The sequence below is a fragment of the Etheostoma cragini genome, chromosome 11 (assembly GCF_013103735.1).
Source record: "Etheostoma cragini isolate CJK2018 chromosome 11, CSU_Ecrag_1.0, whole genome shotgun sequence".
Taxonomy (NCBI): Eukaryota; Metazoa; Chordata; class Actinopteri; order Perciformes; family Percidae; genus Etheostoma; species Etheostoma cragini.
Window position 1 is genome coordinate 2888438 of NC_048417.1, and position 9358 is coordinate 2897795.

Here is a 9358-nt window from a genome sequence, read left to right on the forward strand (position 1 = left end):
TAGAGGGGGGCTGGACGGGTGAAAAGGGGAGTTGAGGTCTTGTATCTCTGCTCTGTGGAGTCCCAGGGTCAAATCTTTACTTTGTACTGTTACAAAGCAGTACTAGTAACTGATCTCATATCAGATAATCAAATTGATCTACTCTGTCTTACAGAAAAATGGCTGGGCCATGAAGAATAAGTTAGTCTAAATGAAGCCACTCCTCTCAGTCATATTAATACTCAAATTCCGAGAGGCTCAAGCTGAGGGCGAGGAGTTGCAGCCATAGTTCCCATTTAAAGCCCATCAAAATGGGCATTATTCTACATTCCACACATGCAGCACACGCCCCACACTAACCCCAAACACTGCAGCAGCACATGTTGTAGTTCACCTGACTGTAAATGTGTAGTATACTTCCACATTTTTTGCTCGCTATCCCCCACTCTAGGGACCGTGACTCAGCTGATACACTCCACTTTATAGGGGGTAAACCTGGAGATTCAACCTTCACCATGCTGGGGGAGTCCAGCTTGAGTCCCCACATCACCAGGAAACAGGGCTAATTAGCTCAGCCTATCTAGTCTAGTGTGGTGAACCGATCTGAGCTGTGCCGTCCACCCTAACCTCCTCCCACACTCCAGACCGGGGTGCATACTGCAAAAAACACGTTGAATACATATGAATTACAGTGCTTCACGTGTCGTAGCTATATGTGTGAATAGTTCATGACAACAGCCTGAACTGAGTCGTTGTCTGAAATTAAATTTAAAAAAAAGTTTTGCGGTGAAATCATTCAGAGAGCAAACATGTACATTTCAACTTGTAAAACTGATTTATCTGCTGATTTATCTGATTTATCTGCTGATTTATCTTTATCAGATTAAACAACTTGCTGTGCTTCTCTCTCTTTCTTTGAAGCTTCACAAGTTAGGACAAGGAGAGGAATATGTACAGTACTTGGTGAATTGTTAGCAAGGACACTCAACATATTATCAATGCATCACAGTTGACAAGAGACACACACACACACACACACACACACACACACACACACACACACACACACACAGATGTCTGCAGGCAGGGTTGAGGCAGGCCAACACTGCTTACCTGTACCAACTGCAGCCAACCATGGTTGAGTAAATACTATTTTGAAGAGCTGTCATTACTCAGCTATCAGCTATTTGTAACATTACCTGCCCGGGGTTAGCCTTTCCCATCCATCACTCAGCTCTAATCGCAAAGGCGAGTCTTTCTGCTTTAAGGCATCTGTATACATTAAGGGGAGTCTGCACAGGCATGCACACAGGCATGTTGTAAAGAACACTTCTACACAACCAGATACTTTTGTCATAGGAGTCCAGGGAGGTTGAGGTGATAACATTAGTGGCGCTGCTATTCGAAATAGCCTTCTATCTTTTGTACAACCATGAGTTACTCTACCACCAGGCTGGGGCAGACATGCTCACTCCGAGCTAGTCTCAAGTCTCTGAGCTGGAGTCCAAGTCAAGTCTCAAGTCTCTGAGCTAAAGACCAAGTCTCAAGTCTCTGAGCTAAAGACCAAGTCAAGTCTCTGAGCTGGAGCCCAAGTCAAGTCTCATGTCTCTAAGGTGGAGTCCAAGTTAAGTCTCAAGTCTATGAGCTAGAGTCCAAGTCAAGTTTCTGAGCTATAGTCCAAGTCAAGTCTCAAGTCTCTGAGCTGGAGTCCAACTCAAGTCTCAAGTCTCTGAGCTGGAGTCCAAGTCAAGTCTCATGTCTCTAAGGTGGAGTCCAAGTTAAGTCTCAAGTCTATGAGCTAGAGTCCAAGTCAAGTTTCTGAGCTATAGTCCAAGTCAAGTCTCAAGTCTCTGAGCTGGAGTCCAAGTCAAGTCTCAAGTCTCTGAACTGGAGTCCAAGTCAAGTCTCAAGTCTCTGAACTGGGGTCCACATATTAAGCATTTGGTGCTTGTATTGTTTGGCCCTTGCTGTATAACCAAAGCTTCTGATGAATGACCCAGCAGCGGCCGGTACCGTCAACGTGTTGGTTGTCTTCTCTCATGTGTGGCCCAGCAGACATGTTACGTATCACGTGTTCTTCAGAACAATAGGTTACCCGCTCACCAGAAGTTTCCTAGCAACAACAATTGTTCACATATCCCGGATCTCAAACTTGAGTCCCCATCTCTGAGCTGATGCAAAGAGGTAGTTTTAAGTTTCCATTTTACTTTTTCCCGTTGATAACACATAAATCTGATAATTTACCATCTATGGTGTTTTTGTAGTACAAAGGTGGCTTTGTAAGTCTTCATTGGAAAATGCTTCACATAGATTCCCTAAACCATAGTTCTTCTTTCCTCTTGACTCACAGACCTCAGAGTGATAAATGACCATGGTGCATTCCAGTTTGGGTTAGAGGAGACCCCCACTCACCAGACACACAGGGGGGGTTTACCCATCTGTAAAAGTGTAGAAGACTGGAATAAGAGGGCCGGCCGGGTAGTTTTTTCCCCCACTTGGCTGTGGAAAGAAAAAGGCCCACATCCTAATAAAAGTGTGACATCACCAGATTGCCTGCATTTGTTTTATACCTAGTGATTATCCCTGTGTTACCAACTATAACTTTCTCATAAGAAAATAAGGCTCTGGCCTCTTTCCTTTGACTTAAACGTCTCAAATCTCAACGATGGTTTTGAGACTCTCTAATTTTAATGTAATCAGAATAGCAATAATGTCAGTAGATTGTAAGCATATTTCTGTATTTATTGTTTTTGTATTGTGTTAGTATTACACTCTCGGTCCCTCACTTCATCTCTCTCTCTCTCTAACCAGCAGTGGCAGACGGCCGCCCACCAAGAGCCAGTGTCTGCCTGAGGTTCCTGTCTGTTAAGAGGAAGTTTTTCCACACCACTGTCACAGTAAATGCTCTAGGGGGAAATAGTTGGAGCTCTGTAAACTATACTGTTGTATAGATCTACTCTATGTGAGGTGTCCTGGGATGTTTTAATTCAACACTATGAATTCAATAACATTAAAAAATTTACTGCAAAAAATACAAAAAGTGTATCACCATATGTCTTTGTTCCAAACAAGCACTGACAGTGAGGAGGCTTGTACTCCGATGCAAAGTTGTAGCCCGAGGTGTTATTTTTATTACAGAGAACATCCCATATTCACATTCCCGGGACTATGAAGTTCATTTGACCTCATCTGCTGTACATTGTAAGAAGAGATGGCTTTATTACCCCAAGCTCCAAGAAGCCTGGAGGTTTTCTGCCTCCGTATGCAGAATTGCTCGCCAGCTTGTGGTCACAGAGGCTTGCAGGAAAACTACTTCTGCTATTATAACAAATACTCCTAATTGGACCAGGGCTCTGTGCATAGTATGGTTTAAAATGGATGTGAAAGGTTCAAATCGATCACATTGCTGAGATTAAACACTCTTTCATCATCAAAAACCAGTTCTGGTGGTTAAGAGGGTTGCTACCACTGTTAAGAGAGAGATGGTGACACTTAGGCTCATATGTGGGTGGAGTAAGTTATTAGTTAATTTACCTAATTTTGAGCTTGTACATTTCTGGATCTAAAGTACCATCCATCCATCCATCTTCATCCGCTTATCTGGTCGCGGGTACAGCAGCTCCACCAGGAGACCCCAAACTTCCCTTTCCCAAGCCACGTTAACCAGCTCTGACTGGGGGATCCCGAGGCGTTCCCAGGCCAGGTTGGAGATATAATCTCTCCACCTAGGAGGCCTCCTCCCAGCTGGACGTGCCTGGACCACCTCCCTAGGGAGCCCCCCCAGGAGGCATCTTTACCAGATGCCCGAACCACCTCAACTGGCTCCTTTCGACGTGAAGGAGCAGCGGCTCTACTCCGAGCTCCTCTCGGAGGACTGAGCTTCTCACCCTATCTCTAAGAGAGACGCCAGCCCCCCTCCTGAGGAAACCCATTTCGGGCCATTTGTACCCTAGATCTCGTTCTTTCGGTCATGACCCAGCCTTCATGACCATAGGTGAGGGTAGGAACAAACACTGACCGGTAGATTGAGAGCTTTGCCTTCTGGCTCAGTTCTACTCTCACCACAACGGTAATAAATTGAATGTAATACCACAAGCGCTGCGCCGATTCTCAGACCACTCTCCGGCTCCATGGTTCCCTCACTCGCAAACAATACCCCAAGGTATTTAAACTCCTTAACTTGGGGTAAGGACTCATTCCCTACCTGAAGAAAGCACTCCATCGGTTTCCTACTTAGAATCTAAAGTACCAAAAACAATATCTGAGTATAAATTACTCAATGCATTTAGCAATGAGAGGCATGTAGTTGGTTCCTTTGTGGAGGAAAATAGCCGCAGTTTGCTTGGATTCACAGTAGTTTTCTTGTCGATGACCTCATGAAAAGTCATGCAAAATAAAGTGCCAAGTCTAGAGAAACTCTAAAAATTTATGCTCAGCATAAACAGCCTCTTTTTCAATAATCAGTAAAAAAAAAGGAAATATTCAATCCAATATTCCAAAATGAATTTTTCCAACAAAAAAACACTTTGCCGTTGTCATGTCCTTATTAATGACTATGTAGAAACAGGCTGTGACCTGACACCACAGTGGAGCCAGGAGAGCTACAAGATTTCAAGAGTTCAAGAGCTTCTAAGCATGCACATAGGTAACTAAGCAACAGTGGACTCTTGAACTTTTCACTTTTTTTTCTGTTTCACTTGGTCCCTCTTGTTAACGAACTGCTAACTGCTGCATTTTCCTGTGGGGTGCCACAGGGTTCTATGTTAGGTCCAATTTTATTTGCATTGTACATGCTTCCCCTGGGACAAAAAATTAGCCAATTTGAAGATATACTATTTCATTTCTATGCAGATGACATCCAGCTATGTGTATGTCTCTTTTAACCCGGAACAGACTGACAAAGTGTTGGAACTGCTTAAATATTTGACTTCCATTAAGGATCGGCCGGCAAACAACTCAGATACTGAGGGATACTGAAAGACATTAACAAACATAGCACGCACAATACGACATACATATCTCATGCCATGACACATTATCACTACTTAGAACATATATTTTTTAAATTCAAATTTAAATACCAATGTATTTTACTGCAGTTGAAAACCCAGTGAAAAACTTACTTTAGGGGTATGAGGACACACTGATGTGACGAGTGCAGCTGAAATAACAAGAGAACTGTCTTCTTAATGTGATTATACGAGTGCCTCTTGAAAAAGAGTAATTTAAAGAAGTGCTTTTTTATGCCATCATGTCACATTTGTTGCTGTCATTGTTTCAACTCCCCCTGCATGTCCGATGCCCGTGGGATTCAGTGTGTCAGGTTAAGCTCAAAAGTAATCAAATCAAGCCTTTCTTCATCTCTTCAAGTCAGGTCTGATCTCCCATTATACACCAGCACAACAGCCAAGTTGCCTGCCAGTTCCCAAATCGTTGTTGCAAGCCCCGAGGACATGCAAAGTGCTTTAAGCCGATTTAAAGCATCCGCCGCACTAACAAACATGCAAGTTCAGGCCTGCTCCAAGGGAAAGCTTGCTATTACTTTGATATTTTGGTTTGGGAAAGTTAAGGCTTTGCAATTTATAATATTTTTCTTATTGTGTAAAGAAAAATCAATCCCACACATATTTTTCATTGCACTTCTCTCAGAGGAGAACATCTTTAGAAAGTGAAGCGTCAGTTTCTGTCTCAGATTTTACATAAAATGCATGTTAAAACAAGAAAAGGGAAGAATTGGGTGAAGTGGGGGAGGGTCATGCAGCAGCAGCACAGATTAGTGTTGATAGGCTGAGACTCATGTCAATCAAATAAATATGTCACGATCGCCTTCCTCATAAGACAGGCCAACTGCTCCTTCTCAAGTCATTCTCTTTGAAATTAACACTTTAAAATACACTATTTCCATGTAAGACCTAATGAATGACACAAGAAGTGTCATCATATGCTAAGATGCATGGTCCTTGTAAAGTTGTCCAATGGCTGCTCACTATGAGCCTCACATCTCACTGAAGAGTTGGACAAGCTCCTGAGAGGTAGTCATACTTTCCCCAGTCTGGTGCATCTTGTTTCTCTTTAAGCCACTGAGATCCTCTGACTAGCCATGATTTAATGGGAACTCCATCCAGAGGCCAACCACTGCTTGAAAAAAATAAACAATGACTGTTGAGAATGAGACATGAGATGCCATTTCTTAGAGTGATTTTTTTTTTAGTTGACATTCATTTCTATCATTCAATTTAATTGATTAGGAAATCATCGGAGTTTCTATTACATCAGTCTACACATGACAAAAAGTCTGAACTGCCCCATCTGTTTAGGCCAAGAACTAGTCATTATTTCATGTATATCACTGATTAAAAGGAACTACTGCAGTAATCTGATTAAAAACACTTGGAGGGTTCAAACTAATTTAAACGTTGAGAGCAATGATGACGTGTACAATCTGAGTAGTGCACAGAGCCCAAAGGAGCATTGCTAAAATGTTCAGTGCCCTTACACACTCAAGCATCTCTGCCAGTGATGGCGTGTAGACAGCCAACATTATTAGTGTTTTGTCTTCTTTTCATTCACTGCGCAAATTTAAAAGAAACTTTCACAATTCACACATTAGTTTGTATCCAAACCATTGCCTGTAACACTGAAATGTGTTGACGTGACGTTCCTTTCCGCCATTTCCCCCCTTCTGGTGCCTCTCAGCTCCTCTGTCTGGAAAGTAAACAAATGTCTGAGTCCGGCACTCAAAGGCAGGACTTCCATCCCCCTCTAAGATAGCTGGCCAATGACTCATGCTCAGTGGCCTCAGCCCTCCTCACATTTTCCACAAGGTGCAAATCATTTCCCCACAACCATGTAAACCCAAACGTACATGTGGTCAGACATTTGGCCACTCAGAAAACCTTTCTACCGCTTATTTGCTCTGGTTGGACCAGTTCTCCGACTTTTGCTGCTCATTTAAAGAAGCAAAGCACTGAAGAGCTGAAGCTATCCGGCACCAGTGCAACCTCCTATCCTGAAACTAGCTTTTAAAGGATTGGAAAGAATTTAATTAAATATGTAGGCACATAAATGATTGGGGTTTTAATATTTTCAAGAAATCGTGGATCATAATTGATGTATGTGTAATTATTGTGTCTTACCATTTCAGTTAGATAGATAGATATTTCTACAGGGCTTTGGTTTGTTTTAAGGGACACTGGCAATGGCCCACACAAGCTATTGCATAGCAATTGTTGGTGATCCATTTTTTTTTTTTTTAGAAAGATGCTGTAGAAGAAGGTAATAAGCAACAAATGCAGTGGTACAACAGGCATCACTCCATTTCAGTCGTCCATTTCCTCCTAGAGAATTAAACTCCTCCTATGTTTTTTAGTTCTATAGCTAATGACTATGACTAAAACAATAATACAGAAGATACAAATGCCATATACGAAGCCGAGTGTAAATCCTTTCAGGGAGACTTCAATAACTTTATCACTGTATATCCTAAACTGATCAGCTGTTTCGAGGCTTTACTTCGGTTAAACCAATCAGTATCGGCCATGTGTTCACAAGCCAATCACAGCAGGACACCCCTTCTTTAAATCCTCTGCAGCTGTCAGTTGAGTGCGACCCCCCCCCCTCCTTCTCCTTCTTCCTCCAATCATCTTAGCACACCGAACCCTGGGTGGAGTCTAATCTCCAAAGACTTTGTACATTTCATATTGTTCCCATGTAGCCTACTAATAAAGTTTTTGCATACGTGCAACAAAGTCTCTCCTGATTGAATTGTACTATGAGGAATTAAAAACTGTACATCTACAGTAAATACAAGTGTAGAGCAAAACCCATACATATTATGTATAACAAGACAACATATGTATAATTTTAAATATTAAGTAAACAGTGTGCATGTAGCATAATGGTGTAATGTGAGAGGTAATGAGAGCATTATCTCACACAAAGCTATGAGTTGTTGAACAGTTTTATAGATGATGGCAGGAAAGATTCTTTTTTAGTGAAGGCTGCAGCGTTGATTTTGTCAACCTCCAAAAAGAACTCCCCCTCCATGTTGCCGAGGTCAATTCATAATCTGTCAATGTTACGACATAAATGTGTGCGTTCAATAATGAACCACAGCACATGACTTATGTATTATACAAGCAGATCCCAACACACACTGGGAAATGGATGGCTTTTAGGAATACTCTCCACTAAAGTGAATTTATTTTTTGCCATAAATGAGATTCTCTGCACACTTCCCATGTTAGTCCTCCCACGTTACTGAGGAAATCCCTTTTTCCCCAGATGTGCACGCCATCCGCCTGGACGAGCTTGTCTGAGACTGTGACTGATGACTGTGTTATGGCTTTGTTTTCTCATTTGTCACTTGGCATTCCTACTGCTTGCTGATATTGTTGGGACTTGTTGTGATAGCTTCTAGCAATCTATTTAAGAGCATTCATCACCATTACAAAGTCAAAACCACTGGTGTCAGGAGATATAAGGCAAGGGCAGTGAAAATAGAAGTTAAATGGACACAGATAATTGGCTTCAGCCGACTGTGATGTCCACGCCCTAACAGGGGTCAAGTGAAGGTTTTTTTTATACTCAATGTTCCCCACCAAAACTCATTGTGTGTATCTTTGGAGTCTAATCAATACCAAGACTTTCCTTAGCCCCTTTTCTTCAGGATGCCGTGCACTTGTGTCACGAGTACAGCAGGAACACTGAGGAACCAATTTATTTGTCTTTGGGGTGAAGAAAGTCAACCCTGGGTTCCTGCAGCATGCGGCGTTCAGATGTGGGCACTGAGGAAGGTTCCCTTCGCTCACGTTGGAAATGTGCTTCCTGCTAAAAACAACAGTCCCCCTGCAGTCCAGATGAGTTCTGAATCACATGATCAAAGAAGCTAATTTGGTGAGAACATAGTTTCATCCTCACTTACATTGAGAAAACAAGAATTTAAGACCAATAATAAGGCAGGGTTCATTTTCCAAAGTGTTTCTAAATGAAGCAGAACCACAGCTTTTGTAATTCTATATATTTATTGAGCCCTAGAGGCTCCTGGCTCCCAGTTGACAATAGAGGATAAGTACCATGAATCAGAAGGACAGTTTTGTCCTAATCTTTACCAAAAAGATGTGTCACTTATGATGACTGGCACATGGCTTTTGTTTCTCCAAAACAGCTTTACACACATCATGTAGCATGGAGATGAAAAATAGTCCCAATAGATATTGGGAATATTGTTTGTAATGAACATTGTGTACGTTCAACATGAGTTTTGTCTTGTTGAGAAAGTCAGATTGTCTTGTTTCAAGTTGTCTCCTGTTCCTGTTTTACTGGACTCAGATGTCTTTTAGGTTTGGGAGAGGGGTAGGGGTGGGGGTTTTGGGGGGGG

The 9358-nt window shown here is 42.1% G+C and overlaps 1 long non-coding RNA gene across 1 annotated transcript; it reads left to right on the forward strand.

Moving 5' to 3' along the window:
• The first annotated feature begins 102 nt into the window (after nucleotides 1-102).
• LOC117952904 lies at nucleotides 103-5497 on the forward strand. The gene is made up of 3 exons (XR_004658536.1): nucleotides 103-267; nucleotides 512-516; nucleotides 5488-5497. It is a non-coding gene; the product is annotated as an uncharacterized LOC117952904 (long non-coding RNA).
• The last annotated feature ends 3861 nt before the right edge of the window (nucleotides 5498-9358 follow it).